This window comes from Balaenoptera borealis, assembly GCF_965194805.1.
Source record: "Balaenoptera borealis genome assembly, chromosome: 1".
NCBI lineage: Eukaryota > Metazoa > Chordata > Mammalia > Artiodactyla > Balaenopteridae > Balaenoptera > Balaenoptera borealis.
The window spans coordinates 37,365,830-37,393,556 of record NC_138860.1 but is presented as its reverse complement, the minus strand read 5'-3'; the positions used below and the strand labels follow the sequence as shown (position 1 = coordinate 37,393,556).

General features: G+C 40.1%; 1 long non-coding RNA gene across 1 annotated transcript in view; it reads right to left on the bottom strand.

The window, feature by feature from the left end:
- Positions 1-2,260: 2,260 nt before the first annotated feature.
- Positions 2,261-27,727, bottom strand: part of LOC309604596 — a 39,611-nt gene continuing 14,144 nt past the window's right edge. The window contains exon 2 of the long non-coding RNA XR_014230913.1: positions 2,261-20,429. This is a non-coding gene — a long non-coding RNA (uncharacterized lncRNA). The remainder of the gene's footprint in view (positions 20,430-27,727) is intronic.

The window sequence follows — 27,727 nt, the reverse complement described above, 5'->3', positions numbered from 1 at the left end:
CATATGGTGATTCTATGTTTAATGTTTTTTTTTAGAAACTGACAGACCATTTTCCAAAGATCTGTACCGTTTTACATTCCAACCAGCAGTGTGTGAGGATTCTGATGTTTCCACATCTGCAGAGACACAATTAATATTATCTGCCTTTTTTATTATAGCCATCTCAGTAGGTATCAAGTGACAACTCATTGTGGCTTTGTTTTGCAGCCTCTGATGGCTAATGATGTTGAGCATCTTTTCATGTGCTTATTGTCCGTTTGTATATCTTCCTTGGAAAGATGTCAATCAAATCCTTTGCTTATTTTTGAATTGAGTTTTGTTTTTTTAAATTATTGAGTTGTTAGAGTTTTTTATGTATTCTATATACAAGTCCTTTATCAAATACATATATTTTGCAAAATTTTTCTCCCATTTTGTAGGTTGTCTTCACTTTCATGATGGTGTATTTTGGAAAACAAGAGTTTTAATTTTGCTGATGTCTTATTGAGATTTAAGAATTCTCTTCATATTGTAGATATATGAATACTTCTACATAAGGATACTTCATCAGATATATGCTTTGCAAATATTTTCTACCAGTTTGATTTTTCTTTTCATTCTCTTAACAATATCCTTTGAAAAGCAGAGTTTTAATTTTCATAAAGTCAAACTGATCAACGTGTTCTTTTATAGATTGTGTTTTTTATATATTATCTCTGAAAATGTTTCCTAATCCAAGATCACAAATATTTCATACTATATTTTCTTTTAGAAGTTTTATAGTTTAGATATACACTTAGACCTATGATGCATTTTGAGTTAACTTTTTTATATTGTGCAAGGTATAGATTAAAGCTTCTTTTTTTACATAGATATTCAATTGTTCAGCACCATCTGTTGAAAAGACTATCCCTTATCCACTGAATTGCCTTTTTACCATTATCAAATCAGTTGTCCAGATATGTGTGGGTCTTTCTATAGACTCGTATTTTCTTACTGTCTATGTTTATACCAATACCACACTGTCTGATTTCTACAGCTTTATTAGCTTTGAAATCAGGTAGTGTTACTCCTCCAACTTTGTTCTTTTTTAAAGTTGTTTGGCTATTCCAGATTCTCTGCACTTCCAGTGACTTTTAGAATCAGTTTACTAACTTCTACAAAAAAAAAAAAAAAAAAGCCTGCTGAGATTTTGATTGGGATTGTACTAAATCTGAAAATAAATTTAAGTACATTTACATCTTAACAATACTGAGTCTTTTAACCCATAATAAATTATATAGCTCTATTTATTTAGGTCTTTAACTTCTCTCAATAATATTTTATAGTATTAGTACAGGTTTTTAGCAGCTTTCATCAGATGTGTCACTAGGTATTTCATATTTTTGATGCAATTATAAATAGTACTGCAACTTAATTTTAATTTCCATTTATTCATTGTTGTACATAAAAATATAGTTAATTTTTATGTACTGATCTCATATTCTACACTCTTGCTAAACACACTTACTAGTTCTAATAGATTTTTATAGATTCCATCAGATTTTCTACATCAGTGGTTCTCAACTAGTAGTGGTTGAGACTCTGGGGATCATGTGCTAATTAATGTCCAGAGACATTTTGGTTGTCATACCTTGGGGTAAGGGGGTACAGACAGTGATACTGGCAACTAATGGATAGAGGCCAGGGTTGCTGCTAAACATCTTAACAGCACGTAGGACAGCCCCCAGCAACAAAAAACTATTGAACCCAAAATATCCAGCAGGGGTTGAAAAAAACTATTCTAAATAGACAAGCATCTCATCTCCAAGTAAAGACAGTTTACTTCCTCTTTTCCAATCTGCTTGATTTGTACTTTTTTTTTTACCTAGTTATACTAGTCAAATCTCCAATGTTGGATAAAAGAGAAGAAAACAGGCATATTTTTCTTGTTCTTGATTTTGGGGGGAAAGCATTTAGTCTTTCACTATTATGTATGATGTTACCTATAGGTTTTTGTAGATGGCCTTTATCAGGTTGAAAAAGTTCCCTTCAATTCCTAGTTTCCTGAGAGTTTATTCAGGAATAAATGTTATATTTTGTCACATTGTTTTTCTGCATTGATTGAGATGATCACATAGTTTTTCTTTATTAGTCTGATAATATGATAATATGCTTCCTAGGATAAATCCCATTAGTTCAAGATAACTTCTCCTTTTTTAAAATATATTGTTGGATTGGATTTGATAAAAGTTTATTTTGAATTCTTGCATCTACAATCATGAAAGGTATTGGTCTGCAGTTTTTCTGGTTTTTGGTGTTTTTTTTTTTTTTTTTTTTTTTTTATTTTTTTTTGGCTGTGCTGGGTCTTCGGTTCGTGCGAGGGCTTTCTCCAGTTGCGGCAAGTGGGGGCCACTCTTCATCGCGGTGCGGGGACCGCTCTTCATCGCGGTGCGCGGGCCTTTCACTATCGCGGCCCCTCCCGTTGCGGGGCACAGGCTCCAGACGCGCAGGCTCAGTAGTTGTGGCTCACGGGCCCAGCTGCTCCGTGGCATGTGGGATCTTCCCAGACCAGGGCTCAAACCCGTGTCCCCTGCATTAGCAGGCAGATTCTCAACCACTGCGCCACCAGGGAAGCCCCTTTGGTGTTTTTAACACCAAAGTTTCGGTATTGAGGTAGCCTCAAAGAATGTGTTAAGAAATAGTTTCTCCTCTTCAATTTTCTGGAGCAGTTTATGTAGAATTGGTATTATTTCTTTCATAAATGTTTGGAAGAATTCATCAGTGAAGCCATCTAAGCCTGCAGTTTTCTTTGTAGGAAAATGTTTAACTACAAATTCAATGTCTTTGTTTGATATATGGCTATTCAGGTTATCTGTTTCTTCTTAAATGAGAATCAGTACTTTGTTCTTTTCAAGGAATTTGTCAATTTCATCTTAGATGTCAAATTTATAGGAGTAAAGTTGTTCACAATACTCCCTCATTATCCTTTTAATGTCTATAGATCTGCAGTGATGTCACCTTTCATTTCTGACATTGGTAATTTGTGCCCTTTCTTTGTTTCCTGATCATGTGACTGGTTCTAAGAGATGAAGAAAATTGAGAAACCTCTAGCCATACTGTTTTCTATTTGAGGGATTTCTGCTTTGATCTTTATTTTCTTTCTTTTTACTTTAGTTTTAGTTGCCTTCTTTTCCTAGTTTTTTAACATGGAAGGTGAGATCATGTGATTTAAGACTACTCTTTCCTAATACAGATATTTAGTGCTATAATCTGCCCCCTAAATACTGCTACAGAGCATTCCACAAATTCTAATATACTGTGTTTTCATTTCATTCAGTTCAAAATATTTCTGATTTCTCCTTTGACCAATGGGTTATTCAGAAGTACTTTATGTAGCAGATTATGCATAGTAGATTATGTGTAGATTGGGAGTTTGGTATTGACATGTACATGCGGCTATATTTAAAATAGATAATCAACAAGACCTATTGTATAACACTGGGAACACTGCTCAATACTCTGTAATAACCTAAATGGGAAAATAATTTGAAAAATAATAAATATATGTATATGTATAACTGAAGCACTTTGCTGTATACCTGAAACTAACACAACATACTCCAATATAAAGTAAAAATTTAAAAAAAAGAAGTACATTATGTAGTTTCTAAATCTCTGAGGATTTTCTAGATATCTTTCTGTTATTGATTTCTAATTTAATTCCACTGAAGTAAGAGAACGTATATTGTAGGACTTGAATCCTTTTAAATTTGTTGAGACTTGTCTCATGGCTCAGAACATGGTCTTAACAGTCTGTAATAGAAAGCATGCTCCAGCCACAGGACAGGCATTCAGGAGCAGGCTTCTCAGGTTGTCTGAGAAAAACTTGATAATTTCTTATGTACACTCAAAAATAATATATATTCTGCTGTTACTGGGTGGAGTTGTTCTATAAATGTAAATCAGGCCAGTTGGTTGATAGCATTTTTCAAGTCTATCTTGTTCTTGCTGATTTTATGTTTCAGATCTGTGGCTTTATAGTTTTCAGCAAGTTTAGGAAAAACAAATGTTCATTATGTCTCCAAATACGTTTTCTAACTCCCTCCCCCTTTCTTCAGGGACTCCAATCACATGTATATCAGGCTGCTTGAGGTTGTCCCACAGCTCTTTCCATTTTTCTTTAATTCTTTTTTTCTTTCTGTGTGTTTTATTTTAGGTAGTTTCTATTCTTATGTCTTCATGTTTAAAAATCTTTTCTTTCCCAATGACTAATCTGCCAGTAATCCTATGTAGTATATTTTTCATATCAGACATTGTGGTTTTTATATCTAGAAGTTTATTTTGGGTCCTTTGTATAACTTCCATGTTTCTACTTAACTTTTTGAACATAGAAATACAGTTATAATAACTGCTCTAATGGCCTTGCCTTGTCTATCAATTATGTCATTTCTTGATCATGTTCAACTGATTATTTTCCTCACCATAGGTTATCATTTCCTGTTTCTTTGAATGCCTAATACTTTTTCTTTATTGGATTGCAAGCATTGTGAACTTTTCTTTGTTGAGTGCTGCATTTTCTTAATTCCTAGAAATATCCCTGGGCTTTGTTTTCATACATAGTTAAATTAATTTAAAAATAAAAAATAAAAAACAGTTTGATCCTTTTGTGTTTTGCTTTTAAGATTTGTTAGGCAAGACCAGATCAGTGCTCAGTCTAGGGCTAATTATTCTCCACTACTAAGGCAAGACCTTCCTGAGCGTGCACCCTATGCCTCATTAATTATGAATTTTTCCATTCTAGGTAGTGGGAACAGGCACTATTTACAGTGCCTTGTGAGTCCCCAATACTATCCTCTCTATCCTCATTTGGATGGCTATTTCTTGGTCTCAGATATTTTCCTAACACATGTGTGTAGATTAGTATGCTGCTAAATACTTAAGGCAGAGCGTCTGCAGATCTCTGGGGTTCTCTCTCTGTGTAGCTCTCTCCTCTCCAGTACTCTGTCTTACAAAGTCTAACCACCTTTGACTCATCGGACTCCATCTGTCTCCTCAGCTTTGGAAGTTTGCTAGACTCTGCCTGGACTTTCCTGTCTGCATCACAGACTAGAAACTCTTCAAGGTAGTGAGCTGGTATAACTGTAGTGCTTACCTCATTTGTTTCCCATCTCACAGGCCACTGTTGCCTGATGTCCAATGTCTTGAAACCATTGCTTCATATATTTTATCTGTTTTTCCTTTGGTTGCTTCAGACAGAATGATAAAATCAATCCATGTTCCTCCATCTGGTCTAGAAGCAGGAGTGTTTAATTGCATTACCTTTTAGATCTCAGAGTCACTTAATAAATACTACATTTGTACTGAAATTGTACTTATTTTATGGAAATATAATTTGAAGGGCAGAGAGTTTAAACTCAGTCAAGTTTGCATAGCTCCTAAGCGAGAGATGCAGGATTCACACCTAGATCTTTGTGACACCAGGGTTTGTGCTTAGTCACCGTAATGCTTGTCTTTCTAACCTTGTGATACCATGATATTTGTGGGCTTGCCCATGGCCAACCCCAAACCATCTTCACCTGAGGTCCATTTCTAGCCACACTCAAACACTGTTACTTTTTCACTGTGGTCCATTCAAACAATGAAAAATGAGGGAGGAGGTGATGTGAATAAGTAGCCTCAGATCCCAGCAAGTAGATGGAGGTTGGAAAAGGAGCTCTAGGTAAGTGATACCTAGTGGTCCCATCTGGCCATCTTCAGTAGAAAGCAGTCCCCTGGCCACAGGACAGCCATTCAAGGACAGGCTTCCCATCTATGATAGAAACCCAGTAAAATTAAAAGCAAGGCTGGACAGAAGCTTGGATAAGGATCAAAACAGATTATTGTTTTCAAATATGCTTCACACAATTGTAATTGGGCACACGATAAAGGCAAGAGTCTGTTCTCAGAACAAGTGTGCCATGGGTAAGGGGGTGGATAGAAGAGGAAAGTGAAGTGCCAGATTTAGTACAGGGCATCACATCCTCGACCAGAATAACAGGGAAAATGGCTCAGTGCTGAACTCTATAAGACGGGGTGAGTTGGCTTAAGTCCTCCTTGCTTTAGGTCAGGATCTTAGAACCTGGGTAGACCTGGGTTAAGATGAAGAGAGAAAGAGAGAAAGGAGACCAGCTGTAGAGAAGTGGAAATGAAGACTTTAAGGACTTCTTTGCCCCAGACCCTTTGTCATGGTCACTTTGGGAACCTCAGTGGAGACATTTGCATCAGTTACAGAATGTGGCTGGGAAGTAGAGTCAAGGATATGCAGAAAGAAAGTCCAGGCACTGAGAGCAGCCCAGTTCATGAGGCTGTGGTGACAAGTACAGGAGTTGAGAGTATTTTAGGAGGCAGTTTTTGTACAGAAGATATACACAGCTGGAGGAGGATGCAGGCCTATGCTACAACCAGAGTTTTCTGATTTGGGCCAGAGACATGAAGGCTTTGAGGGAGACGGGACCTTTAGAGCTGCTCCAGTTCACAGAGACCAGCAGTGAAGGCTCGGCAAGTTAGGCCGGTTCTCAGGCCACATCCATTCAAGAAGTAGCAAGGAGCAGTGCAGGAGGGGCCATGAGCCCAGAGGTGATCACTAGAAAGTGCCTGCCTTGGGGATGTGGTCTACACTCCTGGCATAAGAAAATTAGGAGGTGCCCTTGTAGGTCTGACAAATGATAGTGGCATTTTTCAAGGTCATTTCATGGCTGGATCATTCTCATCTTTCAGGTCTCAGCTCAAATGTCCTCCTCAGAGAGACCTTTCTTCACTATCTAAAGGGCCTTCTCTAATGACCCCCTGACTCCTCATCTGTGTACATAATTTAACCATGAAGACCATGGACCATGAAGCCAAATTGCCTGGATTTGAATCTGGATTCTGTCACAAACTTGCCCTATGAATTTGGGAACATACTTAATCTTGTTTACCTCCACTTCCTATTGATTAAATGGTCATAATAGTACCTCCTGACTAGGGTTATCATGAAGGTTAGGTTGAACCTATTAAATTGCCATTTGGGTGGATGGGGGCTCAAAACTGTCAATATCAATGACTTAATTAGGGATATATATATGGACTTAGAAGTGGGATAGTAAGCTCTATATATAAGTATTAGGTATTATAACTCAATTTGTAATAATTTTGTTTATTCATTCATTCATAGCGTATATTGCACATTAGAATGTAAACCCTTAGATGGCCTTTGGTTATCTTCCTTGCCACTGTATCCAGAGCACTTGGTACAGTTCCTGGCACATGATTATTATTTGATAAATATTTATTGAACAAATGAATGTGACATTTGCCCTACCCCATAATGAAGGATGGGTACAAGGATTCTGGGTGGAAGAGTCATACACCTGTGACCAACAGGAACCTCATTCTTAACTGATAGGTCTCTATGGCAAAGTAAGGACAAAAATAAGGGCTGCCAGGTCCTGGTCCCACACCTCCCATCCTCCTTGCATGTACTCTCAGCCTCTCCTGGCCTAGATAGTGCATGAAGCAGCTGGTTGATATTCCCTGTGGTTTTCAGCACAGTCATGTGCTATTGAGCTGAGGATAATAATCCTCCACTTTTCCAGAAGAAGCAGAATCGCAAAATGAGTAAATAATAAATATACCCTTGTGTCTGCATGTTTGTTTGATGATCTGGGCTTGTGCATTTTGTTGCCATAATGATGGGGGTGAGCTAGGCCTTGGAGCCAAGTTCCTGTCTTTATCTTGATCGCCTGGGAGCCAGTCTGGTGGGGCAATTACTGAGCAGAACCACTGTGTATATCAGTGTTCCTTTTAAATACATGGCCCAAGATCCACAGGCTCACGTTTTTCTGATATAAAAGCAGCCTTAGTTCAGGCTAATCTGTGCCAGCAGGTAGCTTGACATTGCAGTAAAGCACCAGCATTTTCCTTCACTGCATCCTCAAGGGCTGGCCACAGAATTTAGCAAAGGGTGGGTCCTTGTCTCCCGACAGAGCCTCCAACCACAGAACCCAGTTTTCCCTCCCCATGCATTGGATCCCTTTCTTTGCTGTGAAGAGCAGAGTTTAAAAAACAACAACAACAACAAAAACCCCCCTCTGTTTGTCTACCCATAGATGCTTCTTGGAGGCAAGAAGTGGACTGGGTTTGTCCCTTTATGGGAAAGCTTTGTGGTGTCATTACCCTAACATCTGTGCTGAGTCCTGGCTGCCCTATAACCATGAGTCTCAGCCACAGCTCCCAGGACCAGAAAGACAGTTAAGGAAAGTCAGATTGTATGTGTCTATTATACCTTGTAATTGTTCTTTTGAGAGCAAACAACCTACTTCCCTGGAGTATTCCATGTCCACATGGCTTACACTCGCCAAACATAACTCTTGTTTGTTCTTGTTAACCATGAAATGCCATGGTGCTCTCACCTGCCCATTCAGTTTTTGCATTTTTCTGTATGTTATTCCAGTATATAGCATTGGCCATGCTTCTGACTCCATTCCAATGAAAAGACTAGGTTCTATTATGCGGCTGTTCCTCTCCTGGCATTTTGACACTTAGCCCATCCTCAGGCTTACTATTCATCTCAGATTGCCTAGGGCAGTCCCAATTTACACACGTTGTCCAAGTGTAATTATTAATAACACCCCCTTTCATTCTCATAAGTGTCACAGTGTGAATGATAAATTATATGGTTACCCTACCATCTCTGGTTTTCCCTACTTCTGTCTCTGAACTGACAGCTCACTAACTTGTCACACCCACCTTGTAATATGCTGAGATAGGACAATTCCCATCCTGACCTACTTCTGTCTATTCCACAGCATTTGGGTTGCTGGGCAGAGTGAGTAACTATGTTAGAATGAAATTCCAGCCTTCTGCCCATAGACAAGTATGTCCATACTCAACACATATACACATACACACACACACACACACACACACACACTCACACTCACAGTTGAAACAACATTAGCATCCTTGTTTTTAACAAAGACACTTTCATGTAGTGAAAAGGGAGGGAGGAAATTGTCTGGCAGCATTATAATGATAGATGTCAAGCAGTGACATAGAAAAGAATTATAAAGGACCAGAAAGATAGGGCTAGACAGTGATCAAACCCTTTTCCTCCAATGGGATGGCATTTTTCTTTCAAACCCCACACCATAAAGGGAAGAGATATTTTTTGCACAGACACTGGCACAAATAATGCTCACAAGGTCTTCCCAGCAGATGCTCATTACCTAAGCCAGCCACCCAAGAGTTCTCACCTAAGCTAAACCCCGTGAGCTGCTTACCTCATGGAAAAAGGGAACATTTGCCTGTTAGCAGTGTTTCATCACTGTGGCTTTCCATTCTGCTTCCTCTGAAACCTGCAGAAACCTAGAGGCTCTTGATCTGTTAAGTATTTTAAGCTGAAAATATCCCTTATTTAAAATGGCTTCATTACCCCTTCAGAATGGCTCCAAATAGCACTCCAGGGTTACCAGCTTGTCTATGATTTCTATGGGTATCCATGCCCACTTCCTAAACATTGCTGAAAATCTAATTCTTCCAAGAAACGTTCCCTGACCAAGTAGGGTCAAGGCGAGGTGACATTTTTCCTCTTAACAATCACTTCTAACCAACACAAGTATCTGAATCAGCACAGATAAATAGGGACATAGCTCTGACCCCAAACCCAGCCAGTCTGAAAGAGAAACTAAGAGCTCACTGTCCTTCTTTGAATGCCAGGGATCCCAACCTGTGACTTATGACTGGGTTACTGGTGCACCAAGACCAACCCTCAATTCCTCGGGTGGCCAGGCTGGGTCCTGAAGCAGCTGGAACGCGCGGGCTATTGTCTCAGGGATTGAGCAGCCTCAGTGGTTTTACTCCACTATACTATTAACATTTTCTATGTGCGTCCTGGCATAAAATCATTAGGAAACACTGCCATGTATCAGTACATGGCCTTAGGACCAAATATGAAACTTCAGGTGAATTCAAAGGAAAACATTTGTCATTAGTGCTATGATTAACAAGTCAAAAATCATACCAACAGGTACAGAAATTGATGAATAATGTAGAAACACATCCGTTCTAAACAGAGTAATGAATACCTTGAGTGTTAACACTGAAAATAAATCACATGCTGTCCACTGTGCCATTAATCCTCATAGTGTCTCACTTTCATTGTTGGTCAGACTTGCACGACATTACATCTGAGATCATACTCCCTCGTGATGCCATACAAGGGATCTAACAGAAAGGCAACTTGCTGTAGAGGAAAGAGTACTGGTCTGGAAATCAACCTGTCTCTGTCAACAATGAGGAAATTGTGGACAACTCTCAACCTCTCTAGTTTTATCATCCTTTCAGTCAGGGGGTTGATGGAGTCCTTCTAGCACCAAAATCCTTTTACCACTGAAATGACCATTTGTGCACATCACTGTACGTGGAAACAAAAAGAAACAGTAAGTGTATCTGGTCTATTTAAAAGTCAAAGACCACTACTATTCCATTCATATCTACTTTATTAAGCCAATCAATTATAGAGACATAGTATAACAGTAGCCAATAGACTGTGAGTAGAAGGGATGTGTTTCAATTGTAAGTTAAAGAATTTCAATACCAGTGGAAGTATACTCTTCTTCTTTCAGAATTAGAGATAGTGTAGCGACAAAATCATGTTCCATCAGCCTGGGTCCCTGACCAAACATGTGAAGCAGAATCCTCCACTGACTTTTATGATAAATACACTTTGACTTTGGGAGGTTTGGGGGATATTCATTTCTGCAGCATAATCTAGCCTATCCTGACTGATACATTAACTCCACCCAACCACCCACTACACTCATTTTCTGTTGTTGTTCTTGTTGTTTGCTTTTTTAGAGAACAAGCCCTTGGGTAAAGTGGAAGGAAAGGAAGGCAGGCCGTGCCTTTTCTTATTTATTTGTTTTGGCCACAATGAGTTGTGCAGTGACTGTAGAGTGGAATTGAGGTTACCACGCACAACATGAGCTGATGATTCTGATAACACTAGGAAACTCACTATTTGAGCTAAGATTATCAGAAGAAAAAATATAAAAGAATGGAGAAAAGTAACCATATTTTTCATTATTGCAGAATGCTCATCTTTGGTCCCTATCACCCCATGTCATACTTTTGACCCCTTCCTTAGTGAAGACCTGGACTGGCCCTGATACATTTGTCTTTTGCTTCCCTGCACTTCTATTTTGATGTGAAATTCTAATACCAGAGCCCCCATCAGCTCCTCTGCTCAGCGGTTCGAAGTGGGTTGAATTGTAGCTGGCGGCAGGGGGTGATAAATGTAGCGTGAGTTGCCTTTCCCCCAGCAAACTGCAAATTGCCCGAGCAGTACAGCCCACAAAAGGTTCCCGTGGAGTGAATTTATCTTGCATTGTCAAGTGGAAAGGGAAAGAGGAGAGACCAGGCATTCTATTTTTGCAAAGTCACATTCGATCTTGTTCAACGTGCAGTCCACACATCTTTTAAAGGGGGCTCCAATGGAAAAGAGTACCAGCCCAGGAATGTAGAACAGATAAAGGGATTTATTTTTAACACTGTTGGAGTTCACAACTATGTGAGCATTCCAATTTCAATCACTCGCTCCTGAATAATAATAATGTGTTCTGCTGGAGTGCACATTATGTCGCCCAGTAATTCAGGATGGAGAAGACCATCCCATGGACCAGAGGACACAACATCAAAGGGAAAGCTCTCTTTCCATGATAGCACATATTCATTCAGGAGAGGAAAGCTATGCTTCTATCAGTGACCCAAGTTCTCCTTGATCCTCCCTTCTAAGTTGGCATGCCTAAGTAGATTACTCCCTTCTAGACAAAATTCCATTAATACTTCATGGGTCTGTCAAAGCAGCTGCCATTTTGGAATCCTCCCAAGTGTTGAAAAGTAGTAAGAACATTGGTATCTGGCTAGCTTCATTATAGCAGGCTTTAGAATGAGATCTTTGAGGCCAGTTTTTCAGATATAGATCTTTCCCTGTCTCCTGGAATAACTTATAGTAATAACAGGTTTCTTTTGTTTGTTCATTTGTTTTTTGTGAAAGCAAGAGTTGTCATAGTACTTCATAACATTACTCTTGCCACATATCAGAAGATGTTCTATGACATGACTCTCTTGTCTTTGTTTTATGTTTTCAATTAAGTCTGGGGAGGGAGGGGTTATTTAGTTTTCCTCATTATCTGGAAAGCATCCTCTTCTCTAAAAGGCAGGCCCAAATCCTTTCCCATTTTTCTAGCTTCACTTACTCCATAAGGACTTCCCTGACAACTCCAGCCCACAGATATTTTTCTCCTGCCAAAGACTATTTATGATCTGAACCACTATCTTGCCCGTTGCTATAAACACGTGCTATTCTCCTTGTATCCCTTGCAGCACTTTATACATAGTAAGTGATCAAAACCTCAACCTTCTCAGCTGGGGCAGCTGTTAATCTATGGATGGTTAATAACTTGGGCTCGGGAATCACAAAACCGGGCTCATCCCCAGACCCTTTAATCACTAGCTTAGGCAAGTTTAGTGATTCCCTCTATATTTCTATTTCTTCGTTGTAAAGTGGAAATAGCCATCATTATGTCTACCTCATGGGGTCATTGAGAGGATTAAGTGAGAAAGTGCATTTAAAGGGTTTAACACAATGTTCATAAACATCTGTAACACTTAGTAAGTGTTAATTGTTATTATTCTTCTCAATTATAATATATAGACACTCCCTTTGTTGCACTGTGGCCTGCCACTCACAGCCCTTTTAACTGGAGACTTCTTAGGCACAACAGTGATTCCACTCTAGAATTTACTGTATCTAGGGTTGGATTATGGAAAATAAAGGCAGAAGTTTTCTGTTACCATATTCTGGCACATTTGGTGAGAAGAACGTCTCTGGGAAATGTGAGTAAAATGATGACATAAGGAAATCTTCTAAGACAAAGTAGTGAGACAAATACCTCACCAGAGCAGAAATTATCAAGAATTCCTGATCAGGGCTTCTGATTTCAAGTTGTTGCCCCAATGAATTAAAAAATTCATTGCATAGATTGTAAGGCCCACTCCTATAGATACTGGACATGTGCAAAAGAGCTGAGACAACTCGCCAACCCAGCAAGGTGCTCTCAGGTGGAAGTCTTCAGGGTAATCCTGTGACAGGCCCTGCAACAGATATCTTTCCTCTTTGTGTGGGTGAAAACAGACTACAGTTGACCCTTGAACAACTCTGGGGTCAATCTGAGCATAACATCCAGTGGGCCCTCTGTATCTGTTGTTCCTCCACATCTGAGCATTCAACCAAACTTGGACTATGTAGAACTGCAGTATTTACTATTGAAAAATATCCACATATAAGTGGACCTGCACAGTTCAAACCTGAGTTGTTCAAGGATTGACTGTAAACTTTCCACAATTCACTGTAGCATCTGGGGGAGAGATGGGAAAAAATCTACTGCTCCATGGGGCTTTGTTATTACCTACTACTATTTTTATAGATGTACCCATATATCAGTAGATGCTGATATTTTTCCCCAGATACTATAGCCTGGGAAGAAAACTATTTTTATACATCATGGGTTTGGAAAAAAACAATAGTCCAAAAAATTCTGCTTTTTTTAAATTCAAGTCAGAGGTCATTCCATGAAGGTCATTCAAACACCCCAAGCAGAGTGTTGTGCTCTCCATACTTGATGAGGAGAAAGCCTGTTTAACAATGACCCAGAATCAGCTGAAACTCTGGCTCTAAACACCAATTTGTCTGGAAGGGCTCTCTTCACTCTCAAGCACAAGAGACCTTTTTTATCCTGGCCTTTCAGACCAAAGAACCTGACTTTCCATACCACAGACCACACCCTGCTATCTTCCCCAACATCATCCAATCTCACCTGCAGGGCCCAGCCTCTAGGGAGGTTGCCTCTTGGGCCATGCGATTATTAATTAAAGATTTCCAAGGCAATAAACATTAACTTTGAAAACTTTACAGAAAATGAATGTTGAACAACAACACAACACACTGCCCTTTGGGTATGTTGAAAATCATGCTGAGACTACAGCCCATTTACAACTTTTCAAAATAATGTTTCAACCACCTTTATAACTAACAAGGTTAAAAGGTAAGAAATGAAGAATAAAAATCCAACTGAGTTAAAAAGTGAGATTGTTTCATTATTTTAATGGTATTTGAATTCACTAATTTCCAAATCCCTAAGATGCTTTACTAAATCAAGTCCCTTTTGTTTTTAACGTTGTGAATCATGCTTTCTCTACATATAAGAAAGCTCCATCTGTCAATCTGCAGATGGATTAGCCCATCTATAATGGTCCTTGCCCTACACAGAAATGACTTATGTGGCTCAGTCATGCCTTCTGCTGTTTTTCTGGTGGTCGAGATGGAGTGACAGGGAGACAGACTCTCACCTATCTGGGATTTCCTCTTGGAGACCAATAGATAGTGAGGCCATAGACTTGCACCTCCCCTGAGGCACAGATTGAGGGAAACTGGACATACCAGAGCAGAACCAAATCCACAATCATAATGGCAGTGATATTCTCTAAGCAGCAGAGCTAACTACTGGCAGGGAATGAACAAAACTAGACCTAGATGGGCTATGACTTCATGGCAAGGATGCTTATGAGACACCCCGCCAGTAAGTAACAAGAACTGTTATTTCTCAGCAACTCCCTTCCATGAGCAGAAACATCCTCATAGTTCACAGCATGTAAACATGTTTAAATACTAGACATATTGGGGCACTTGGTTTTAATATTTGTAGAGATGAACATAGGGCATGAAATCCTAGAAAATATTATTCATTAAAGGCAAAAAAGACAAGTCACAAAGAAGGAAAGGAAAATCTGAACAGCTAATAAGTATAGGAAGTCATGCTCCACCTCCCTAATAATGAAACAATGCAAAATGAAACAAAAAAATGCTACTTTATGTTTATTATATTGTAAATATTTGAAAATAGAATAACAGAATAATAATTAAAGCACCTACTATATGCTAGGCCCTATTCTGAGTAAAACCAATACAGTCCTCACAATACCTTATGAATCAGATGCTAGTATCAGTCAATTTCACAGCTGAGAAAACTGAGGGAAACAGATTTTAAGTATCTTAACCATAGGTTACATAGCAAGAAACCATAGCATAGGTTACAGAGCCAGGATTGAATACCAAGCATTGACAAGGATGTGGGGAAATGGACATTCACACACAGCTGATGGGAAATCAAACAGGTACAGACAGGCTATCGCTGGTGGTGCAGTGGTTAAGAATCTGCCTGCCAATGCAGGGAACATGGGTTTGATCCCTGGCCCGGGAAGATCCCACATGCCGCGGAGCAACTAAGCCCGTGCACCACAACTACTGAGCCTATGCTCTACAGCCGGCGAGCCACAACTGCTGAAGCCCACATGCCTAGAGCCCCATGCTCTGCAACAAGAGAAGCCACTGCAATGAGAAGCCCGCACACCACAACGAAGAGTAGACCCCCTAGCAGCAACTAGAGAAAGCCTGCGTGCAACAACAAAGACCCAACTCAACGAAATAATTAATTAATTAATTAATTAAAAAAACAGGTACAGACATTCTAGAGTGTAATCTAGAAACACTTAGTGGGGTTAGGGATGCTTCACCCTATCACCTAGCAATCCCACTCCTCGATGTGTATCCCACAGAAACCTTCACACAGATCCAAAATGAGATATAGACATAGACATTCATTGCAGCACTGTTTGTAGGTATTCATAACTAGGGAAGCGGGTAAATAAAATGTAATATATTTAAAATAAGTGTATAACAGAATGTTACATCTTGGACAGAAGTAATGAACAGAATAGACTTCAAAATATAATTTTAAGTAAACAAAAGTAAGATTTATAGCACAAAACTATTTCTGTAATTTTTTAGTATATGCAAACAACGCAATTTTTAAGGCTATTGCTTGTAAATAAGCAAATGAAAGTTGGGTCATAATGCCAGGCAAAATTATGAACTCCAAGAAAATTCCACCCCCTAATCTCCAGATCTGTGAATATGTTAATTTATATGGCAAAAGAGACTTTACAGATGTAAGTAAAGTTACTAACCATTTGATCTTAAAATAAGGAGACTATCCTGTATGGTTGGGATGGGTCAATGACCCCTCAAAAGCAGAAAGGAATACAGAAGAGGAAGTTAGAGAGATTCTAATAGAAAAAATTCTAAGCACAGGGAGGATTCAACACACCACTGCTAGCTTTGAAGATGGAAGAGACTACAAGCCAAGGAAGGCAGGTGGTTTCTAGATGCAGAGAATGACTCCCACCAACAGTCAGCAAAGAACTCTATGCAATCAGTAACCTGAATGAGCTAAGAAGCTGATCTCCCCCTCACCCCGGAGCCCCCAGATAAGAGCCAAGACCAGCCAACACTTTGATTTCAACCTTGTGAGACCCTTAGCAGAGAACCCAGCTGAGTCTGCTGAATTTTGACCTACAGAAACTGAGATAGGAAGTTTGTATTAACTTAAGGTTACCAAAAGGGAAAGTGGGGAGAAGGGATAAATTAAGAGTTTGGGATTAACATATACACACTACTATATATGAAATAGATAATCAATAAGGACCTACTGTGTAGCACAGGGAACACTACTCAATATTCTGTAATAACCTATATGGGAAAAGAATCTGAAAAAGAATAGGTATATGTATATGTATAACTGAATCACTTTGCTGTATGTACACCTGAAACTAACACAACATTGTAAATCAACTATACTCCAATGTAAAATAATTTTTTTTAATTACAAAAATAAATAAATAAATAAAGTTTGTGTTATTTAAAGACTTGTGGTAATTTGTTAAGGCAGCAATAGAAAACCAATACATCAAGAATATATATGAGAACCAGGAGAGCTCATGGTATAAGTTCCAGTTCAAAACCCAGCTAGAGTTGGTGCCTCTAGAGTGAATCTTAGAGACATAAAGAGAGGGAACAGAACAACAACGATTAACAATCAAATAACAGAGGTTTCTATATGGACTGATTTTAATATCATGCCGTGTATCAGGGATGCTGTTCAACTCCTACCGTCAACTCAATTCTGTGAAAATGAAGTCAAAAACACTCTGCAGGAAAAAACACTTGGTAACTCTTTGTTCAGAAAATTTCAAGCACACTCTCTGTTCTAGGCAAGGGGCAGTTCTTCATGGAAGAAGAAAGTTATACACATTGGTTCTGGACAGGCCTGACATTCTCAGTCTTTGGGATTTAGAGGGTTTGCTTCTATCAGAAGTGGTCTTTCCCAACAGTGTTGGTGGGAAAGTGCAGCAGGCTGACCCGAGGTCTCAGGCTTACTGAGAGTTTTCCTTATTAACCTCTGCCCATCTTCTCTGGCTCCCCAGTTTCATTCTGGTTCCCCAGTTTAATTCTGGTTCCTTCTCTCTGCACTGTGAATTTCACATCAGCCCACCCCATTAATTCTACTGCAGACTTCATTCCTTTTTCTAACATTACCCCAACCACATGCAATTTGAGAAACCCCTTTCTTGGTCTTCCAAGCAAGCAGCGTGTCTCTGCTTACAAATAAATGTGGATAATTAGAGTGGGGCTTGAGTAATTTAGAGTCAAGTCCTCTGTATGTTATGGCTTATAAAATTTAATCTGCCAGAAGCTTCTGGCCAGATATCAATTACTGTCCCTAAAGTGAGAGAAGGGCCTGATGTTTTCACTGAGTCACAGCTTTGCACATGAACATATGAGCACATGCACACATACACATATAAACCCAGACCCACCATGGCTGTCCAAAAGCCCAGGGCAGGGAAAATCTATCTTGGGTTTCCTGAATCCCCAGGGGAAATCTCTGTCCCTGTCACTCATGAGATAACTTTCTTCTGTCAATTCCAAGAAAATACTACAAGCTCTGAGCCCTCAGTTGATTTGTGCCCCAGTCCCAGATGGAGAAAGCAACCCGGAGCACCCGTCTGATCACATTTGTGACAGTAATTATCCAGGAATCAGACATCGAGTCATTACCAGTGAATGAATTATTGCTAGAAACAGTTAGTGTCCAATAATGAAGTTAATGGGAGGTAATATGACAGTCATTAGACTGACACGGCTCTCTTCATTGTTGAAGAAAGAGGAACAGGCATCAAAAGCTGGCAGTGGGCAGGCAGGATTAATCTATGTCAGGCAGTGTTTACGACACATCTCCTGGACTCTGTTCTTGTGGTCTCAAGAACGCCGAGTTATGATTGGGGGGTTGTATTTCCTGCTGCAAGTCGGCATGGGCTGGTCAGAAGAGCGCTCCCTACACTTCAACAATGCTGACAGTTTTGCAATTCTCTGACCACAGGATGACCTTATACAAGGCTCTGTTTCTGCACAAGCTGTTCCCTCTGCCCACATTTCTTTCATCTGTAAAATTCCTATACTTCCTTTTATGCCTAAGTCAAATATTACTTCCAGAGAAACATTACTATAAATCTTTCAGGAGGACTTAGCCTCCCCCACCTAGATGTCCCCCAGTGCCTTATTTCCATGTCCATTTTTACCTCCCAGTGTTTGCATTCTACTGGTGTGTTGACATGCCTGTGTTTCCTGTTTCACTAAGAATGCCTCAAAGGCAAGAGCCATGTGTTCCTCATCCCTGTATCACCAGCACCTAGGAAAGTACCTCTAGGTTTACTACAAATGAAAGAGGAAAGAGAGAAAGATGGGAGGATGGAAGGAAATGGGGAAAGGAAGGAAGGAGGGAGGGAGGTAGGGATGATAGAAGAAGAAGGGAGAGAGGAAAGAACCAAGTTTCTAAATCAAACTCTGCAGCGTAACTGACAACAAATCATTTAATCCACCTAGTCCTAAATGCCTTCTTATTCCACACGAGGGGGATCATCCTTACTGCTTTTGACTTCATGGGCTGGGAGGTAGATAAAGGAGATAAGGTAGATACAGGATAGCACTTTGGGCTAAGATGGAAAGCATTTATAAGTACAAAGGGTTTTTATCTCCGTGTTGCACTGGATAGAGAGCATATCTTTTTGGTCTTGTATACAAATATCCTTCGGTGTGATTCTACACCTCTCTGTGTGCACCTATGTATGTGCATTGATGGGGCTAAGAACAAACAAATCTAGCTTAACTCAGCAGAAAGAGTCAGAGCTGCCTGAGTAATCAACGATACTCCAGTGCCTGCGGAGTTTTCTTTCCCTTTAGCTTCATTCACTGGGGTTGGTACAAAGTGAAAATCTCTAAGGAAAAATGTCTAGTTCATGGTAAAACATTTTGATAAGACAGAGAAGAAGAGAAAAAAAATGAAGGGTAATCATTCTCCCTCTTTATTCGTGCTGGCCTATGGAGGTTTTTGTACCACAAAATAAAACCTCATTTTCCAGATGATCCACTGTGCTCTGGAAATTGAAGCCAGAGACTTCCCCTGGAAGGACCCTGAAGTAAGGAGGCTCCAAAGATTTGGAGGTGGCCTGAAGTGGTTGAGGAACCAGAGGATGGGGAACTTCCTGTCCTCTGGACCCCCAACCCCTCTTCCCTCTTCTAAATGCCAGGCCAGAGAGAGGGTGAAAAGAGACACACCCTGAACTCTTCAGAGCTAAGAACACACCACATCATAGAACTTGAAAAGTAGAGACTAAAGTCCTTCGTGAACATCAACAGAGCTCACGCATTAGTCAGGGCTCTCCAGAAAAAAACAGGACCAGTAGGAGGATGTGTGTACGTGTGCATGTGTGCATGGGCTCAAACACAGAGAGAGAGGGGGAGAGACTTTATTATAAGGAATTGGCTCTCACAATTATGGAGGCTGAAGGGTCCCAATATCTTCATTTGGCCAGCTGGACACCTAGTAGTTCCAGTCTAAGTCTGAAGGTCTGAGAACCAGGAGAGCTCATGGTATAAGTTCCAGTTCAAAACCCAGCTAGCTCAAGACCCAGGATGAGCCAGTGTTTCAGTTTGAGTCTGAAGGCTGAAGAGACCAATATCTCAGCTCCTACCGTCAGTCAGGAGAAGTTCCCTCCTACTCAGTCTTCTTGTTTGATTCAGGTCTTCAGCTGATAGGAGGAAGCCCACCCACATTAGGGAGGTTAAACTGCTTTACTCAGTCTACCAATTCAAACATTAATTTTATCCAGAAACACCCTCACAGAAACCCAGAATAAATGCCAAATGTCTGGGCACCCCATGGCCCAATAAACTTGCACAAAATTAACCATCACAGCTTAAAACCCCTTTCTACCAACCCCCCTACTATGGCAGCATCAACCACCATAGGTGAACATCCCAAGGCGTGGAGGCATGGGAATCTCCCAGTTATAGTGCATATGGCATCTCCTCTAGAACGTCACTAAGGGTGCAAGCCTACTGCCTCAGCAAACCCTAGCTGTTGCCATAATGCTATATGGACGCTCTCTTCAACAAGTAAGCTCTTTAAAGGTAGGGGCCATGTCCCCTTCATCTTTATATTGTCCCATTTCTTTTTTTTTTAATATATATATATATATATATATATTTTTAAACATCTTTATTGAAGTATAATTGCTTCACAATGGTGTGTTAGTTTCTGGTTTATAACAAAGTGAACCAGCTACACATATACACACGTTCCCATATCTCCTCCCTCCTGCATCTCCCTCCCTCCCACCCTCCCCATCCCACCCCCCAGGTGGTCACAAAGCACTGAGCTGATCTCCCTGTGCTATGCGGCTGCTTCCCACTAGCTATCTATTTTACATTTGGTAGTGTATATATGTCCATGACACTCTCTCACCCTGTCACATCTCACCACTCCCCCTCCCCATATCCTCAAGTCCATTCTTTAGTAGGTCTGTGTCTTTATTACCATCTTGCCACTAGGTTCTTCATGACCTTTTTTTTTTTTTTCCTTAGATTCCATATATATGTGTTAGCATACTGTATTTGTTTTTCTCTTTCTGACTTACTTCACTCTGTATGACAGACTCTAACTCCATCCACCTCATTACAAATACCTCCATTTCATTTCTTTTTATGGCTGAGTAATATTCCATTGTATATATGTGCCACATCTTCTTTATCCATTCATCCGATGATGGACACTTAGGTTGCTTCCATGTCCTGGCTATTGTAAATAGAGCTGCAATGAATATTTTGGTACATAACTCTTTATGAATTATGGTTTTCTCAGGGTATATGCCCAGTAGTGGGATTGCTGGGTCGTATGGTAGTTCTATTTTTAGTTTTTTAAGGAACCTCCATACCGTTCTCCATAGTGGCTGTATCAATTTACATTCCCACCAACAGGGCAAGAGAGTTCCCTTTCCTCCACACCCTCTCCAGCATTTATTGTTTCTAGATTTTTTGATGATGGCCATTCTGACCGGTGTGAGATGATACCTCATTGTAGTTTTGATTTGCATTTCTCTAATGATTAATGATGTTGAGCATTCTTTCATGTGTCTGTTGGCCATCTGTATATCTTCTTTGGAGAAATGTCTATTTAGGTCTTCTGCCCATTTTTGAATTGGGTTGTTTGTTTTTTTGTTATTGAGCTGCATGAGCTGCTTGTAAATCTTGGAGATTAATCCTTTGTCAGTTGCTTCGTTTGCAAATATTTTCTCCCATTCTGAGGGTTGTCTTTTGGTCTTGTTTATGGTTTCCTTTGCTGTGCAAAAGCTTTTAAGTTTCATTAGGTCCCATTTGTTTATTTGTGTTTTTATTTCCATTTCTCTGGGAGCTGGGTCAAAAAGTATCTTGCTGTGATGTATGTCATAGAGTGTTCTGCCTATGTTTTCCTCTAAGAGTTTGATAGTGTTTGGCCTTAAACTTAGGTCTTTAATCCATTTTGAGTTTATTTTTGTGTATGGTGTCAGGGAGTGTTCTAATTTCATACTTTTACATGTATCTGTCCAATTTTCCCAGCACCACTTATTGAAGAGGCTGTCTTTTCTCCACTGTATATGCTTGCCTCCTTTATCAAAGATAAGGTGACCATATGTGCGTGGGTTTATCTCTGGGCTTTCTATCCTGTTCCATTGATCTATATTTCTGTTTTTGTGCCAGTACCAAACTGTCTTGATTACTGTAGCTTTCTAATATAGCCTGAAGTCAGGGAGCCTGATTCCTCCAGTTCCATTTTTCGTTCTCAAGATTGCTTTGGCTATTCGGGGTCTTTTGTGTCTCCATACAAATTGTGAAATTTTTTGTTCTAGTTCTGTGAAAAATGCCAGTGGTAGTTTGATAGGGATTGCACTGAATCTGTAGATTGCTTTGGGTAGTAGAGTCATTTTCACAATGTTGATTCTTCCAATCCACGAACATGGTATGTCTCTCCATCTATTTGTATCATCTTTAATTTCTTTCATCAGTGTCCTATAATTTTCTGCATACAGGTCTTTTGTCTCCTTAGGTAGGTTTACTCCTAGATATTTTATTCTTTTTGTTGCAATGGTAAATGGGAGTGTTTTCTTAATTTCACTTTCAGATTTTTCATCATTAGTATATAGGAATGCAAGAGATTTCTGTGCATTAATTTTGTATTCTGCTACTTTACCAAATTCATTGATTAGCTCTAGGAGTTTTCTGGTGGCAGTTTTAGGATTCTCTATGTATAGTATCATGTCATCTGCAAACAGTGACAGCTTTACTTCTTCTTTTCCGATTTGGATTCCTTTTATTTCTTTTTCTTTTCTGACTGCTGTGGCTAACACTTCCAAAACTATGTTGAATAATAGTGGTGAGAGTGGGCAACCTTGTCTTGTTCCTGATCTTAGTGGAAATGGTTTCAGTTTTTCACCATTGAGGACAATGTTGGCTGTGGGTTTGTCATATACGGCCTTTATTATGTTGAGGAAAGTTCCCTCTATGCCTACTTTCTGCAGGGCTTTTATCATAAATGGGTGTTGAATTTTGTCAAAAGCTTTCTCTGCATCTATTGAGATGATCATATGGTTTTTCTCCTTCAATTTGTTAATATGATGTATCACGTTGATTGATTTGCATATATTGAAGAATCCTTGCATTCCTGGAATAAACCCCACTTGATCATGGTGTATAATCCTTTTAATATGCTGTTGGATTCTGTTTGCTAGTATTTTGTTGAGGATTTTTGCATCTATGTTCTTCAGTGATATTGGCCTGTAGTTTTCTTTCTTTGTGACATCTTTGTCTGGTTTTTGTATCAGGGTGATGGTGGCCTCGTAGAATGAGTTGGGGAGTGTTCCTCCCTCTGCAATATTTTGGAAGAGTTTGAGAAGGATAGGTGTTAGCTCTTCTCTAAATGTTTGATAGAATTCGCCTGTGAAGCCATCTGGTCCTGGGCTTTTGTTTGTTGGAAGATTTTTAATCACAGTTTCAATTTCAGTGCTTGTGATTGGTCTGTTCATATTTTCTATTTCTTCCTGGTTCAGTCTCGGTGGGTTGTGCATTTCTAAGAATCTGTCCATTTCTTCCAGGTTGTCCATTTTATTGGCATAGAGTTACTTGGAGTAATCTCTCATAATCGTTTGTATTTCTGCAGTGTCAGTGGTTACTTCTCCTTTTTCATTTCTAATTCTATTGATCTGAGTCTTCTCCCTTTTTCTCTTGATGAGTCTGGCTAATGGTTTATCAATTTTGTTTATCTTCTCAAAGAACCAGCTTTTAGTTTCATTGATTTGTGCTATTGTTTCCTTCATTTCTTTTTCATTTATTTCTGATCTGATCTTTATGATTTCTTTCCTTCTGCTAGCTTTGGGGTTTTTTTGCTCTTCTTTCTCTAATTGCTTTAGGTGCAAGGTTAGGTTGTTTATTCGAGATGTTTCCTGTTTCTTGATGTAGGCTTGTATTGCTATAAACTTCCCTCTTAGCACTGCTTTTGCTGCATCCCATAGGTTTTGGATCATCGTGTCTCCATTGTCATTTGTTTCTAGGTATTTTTTGATTTCGCCTTTGATTTCTTCAGTGATCACTTCGTTATTAAGTAGTGTATTGTGTAGCCTCCATGTGTTTGTATTTTTTACAGATCTTTTCCTGTAATTGATATCTAGTCTCATAGCGTTGTGGTCGGAAAAGATACTTGATACGATTTCAATTTTCTTAAATTTACCAAGGCTTGATTTGTGACCCAAGATATGATCTATCCTGGAGAATGTTCCATGAGCACTTGAGAAAAATGTGTATTCTCTTGTTTTTGGGTGGAATGTCCTATAAATATCAATTAAGTCCATCTTGTTTAATGTATCATTTAAAGCTTGTGTTTCCTTATTTATTTTCATTTTGGATAATCTGTCCATTGGTGAAAGTGGGGTGTTAAAGTCCCCTACTATGATTGTGTTACTGTCTATTTCCCCTTTTATGGCTGTTAGTATTTGCCTTATGTATTGAGGTGCTCCTATGTTGGGTGCATAAATATTTACAATTGTTATACTTTCCTCTTGGATCGATTCCTTGATCATTATATAGTGTCCTTCTTTGTCTCTTGTAATAGTCTTTATTTTAAAGTCTATTTTGTCTGATATGAGAATTGCTACTCTAGCTTTCTTTTGATTTCCATTTGCATGGAATATCTTTTTCCATCCCCTCACTTTCAGTCTGTATGTGTCTCTAGGTCTGAAGTGGGTCTCTTGTAGACAGCATATATATGGGTCTTGTTTTTGTATCCATTCAGCCAGTCTGTGTCTTTTGGTGGGAGCATTTAATCCATTTACATTCAAGGTAATTATCGATATGTATGTTCCTATTCCCATTTTCTTAGATATTTTGTGTTTGTTATTGTAGGTGTTTTCCTTCTCTTCTGTTTCTTGCCTAGAGAAGTTCCTGTAGCATTTGTTGTAAAGCTGGTTTGGTGGTGCTGAACTCTCTCAGCTTTTGCTTGTCTGTAAAGGTTTTAATTTCTCCATCGAATCTGAATGAGATCCTTGCTGGGTAGAGTAACCTTTGTTGTAGGTTTTTCTCCTTCATGACTTTAAGTATATCCTGCCACTCCCTTCTGGTTTGCAGAGTTTCTGCTGAAAGGTCAGCTGTTAACCTTATGGGGATTCCCTTGTGTGTTATTTGTCATTTTTCCCTTGCTGCTTTTAATATGTTTTCTTTATATTTAATTTTTGATAGTTTGATTAATATGTGTCTTGGCGTGTTTCTCCTTGGGTTTATCCTGTATGGGACTCTCTGTGCTTCCAGGACTTGATTAACTATTTCCTTTCCCATATTAGGGAAGTTTTCAACTATAATCTCTTCAAATATTTTATCAGTCCCTTTCTTTTTCTCTTCTTCTTCTGGGACCCCTATAATTCGAATGTTGGTGTGTTTAATGTTGTCCCAGAGGTCTCTGAGACTGTCCTCAGTTCTTTTCATTCTTTTTTCTTTATTCTGCTCTGCAGTAGTTATTTCCACTATTTTATCCTCCAGGTCACTTATCCGTTCTTCTGCCTCAGTTATTCTGCTATTGATCCCGTCTAGAGTATTTTTAATTTCATTTATTGTGTTTTTCATCATTGCTTGGTTCCTCTTTAGTTCTTCTACATCCTTGTTAGATGTTTCTTGCATTTTGTCTATTCTATTTCCAAGATTTTGGATCATCTTTACTATCATTATTCTGAATTCTTTTTCAGGTAGACTGCCTATTTCCTCTTCATTTGTTAGGTCTGGTGTGTTTTGACCCTGCTCCTTCACCTGCTGTGTGGTTTTTTGTCTTCTCATTTTGCTTATCTTACTGTGTTTGGGGTCTCCTTTTCACAGGCTGCAGGTTCGTAGCTCCCGTTGTTTTTGGTATCTGCCCCCCGTGGCTAAGGTTGGTTCAGTGGGTTGCGTAGGCTTCCTGGTGGAGGGGACTAGTGCCTGTGTTCTGGTGGATGAGGTTGGATCTTGTCTTTCTGGTGGGCACGTCCACGTCTGGTGGTGTGTTTTGGGGTGTCTGTGGCCTTATTATGATTTTAGGCAGCCTCTCTGCTAATGGATGGGGCTGTGTTCCTGTCTTGCTAGTTGTTTGGCATAGGGGGTCCAGCACTGTAGCTTGCTGGTCGTTGAATGAAGCTGGGTCTTGATGTTGAGATGGAGATCTCTGAGAGATGTTTGCCGTTTGGTATTACGTGGAGCTGGCAGGTCTCTTGTGGACCAGTGTCCTGAAGTTGGGTCTCCCACCTCAGAGGCACAGCCTTGATGCCTGGCTGGAGCACCAAGAGCCTTTCATCCACACGGCTCAGAATAAAAGGGAGAAAAAAATAGAAAGAAAGAAAGAAAGAAAGGGGATAAGATAAAATAAAATAAAATAAAGCTATTATAATAAAAAATAAGAAAAAAAATATTAAGAATAAATGTATTCAGAAAAAAAAATTTTTTTAATTTTTAAAAATAGATTTATTAATTTTTTATAGTAAAAAATAAGAAAAAAATTATTAAGAAAAAATTTAAGAAAAAACTTTTTAATTTTTTTAAAATAAAAAATATGAAAAAACTTATTAAAAAAATTTTTTTTTAATTTCTAAAAATAGAAAATAAGGAAAAAATTATTAAGAAAACATTTAGGGCTTCCCTGGTGGCGCAGTGGTTGAGAGTCTGCCTGCCAATGCAGGGGACATGGGTTCGAGCCCTGGTCTGGGAGGATCCCACATGCCGCGGAGCTGCTGGGCCCGTGAGCCACGACTGCTGAGCCTGCGTGTCTGGAGCCTGTGCTCCGCAACAAGAGAGGCCACAATGGTGAGGGGCCCGCGCACCACGATGAAGAGTGGCCCCCGCTTGCCGCAACTTGAGAAGGCCCTCGCACAGAAACGAAGACCCAACACAGCCAAAAATAAATAAATAAATAAATTAATTTAAAAAAAAAAAGAAGAAAACATTTATTAGGAAAAAAAATTTTTTTTAAGTTAAAAAAAAAACACGGACGGACCTAACCCTAGGACTAATGGTGAAAGCAAAGCTATACAGACAAAATCTCACCCAGAAGCATACACCTATACACTCACAAAAAAAGGAAAAGGGGAGAAATCAATATATCCTGCTCCCAAAGTCCACCTCTTGAATTTGGGATGATTCGTTGTCTATTCAGGTATTCAACAGATGCAGGAACATCAAGTTGTTTGTGGAGCTTTAATCCGCTGCTTCTGAGGCTGCTGGGAGAGATTTCCCTTTCTCTTCTTTGTTCGTACAGCTCCTGGGGTTCAGCTTTGGATTTGGACCCGCCTCTGTATGTAGGTCACCTGAGGGCGTCTGTTCCCCGCCCAGACAGAACGGGGTTAAAGGAGCAGCTGCTTCGGGGGCTCTGGCTCACTCAGGCCGGGGGGAGGGAGGGGTACAGAGGCGGGGCGAGCCTGCGGCGGCAGAGGCCGGCGTGACGTTGTAGCAGCCTGAGGCGCGTCGTGCCTTCTCCTGGCGATGTGGTCCCTGGATCACGGGACCCTGGCAGTGGCGGGCTGCACCGGCTCCCGGGAGGGGCGGTGTGGAGTGTGACCTGTGCTCGCACACAGGCTTCTTGGTGGCGGCAGCAGCAGCCTTAGCATCTCCTGCCCGTCTCTGGGGTCCGCGCTGATAACCCCGGCTTGCGCCTGTCTCTGGGGTCCACGCTGTTAGGCGCGGCTCGCGCCCGTCTCTGGAGTTCGTTTAGGCGGCGCTCTGAATCCCCTCTCCTTGCGCGCCGTGAAACAAAGCGGCAAGAAAAAGTCTCTTGCCTCTTCAGCAGCTGCAGACTTTTTCCCGGACTCCCTCCCGGCTAGCACCGAAGCCCGAGCCTCAGCTCCCAGCCCCCGCCCGCCCCGGTGGGTGAGCAGACAAGCCTCTCGGGCTGGTGAGTGCTGCTCGGCACCG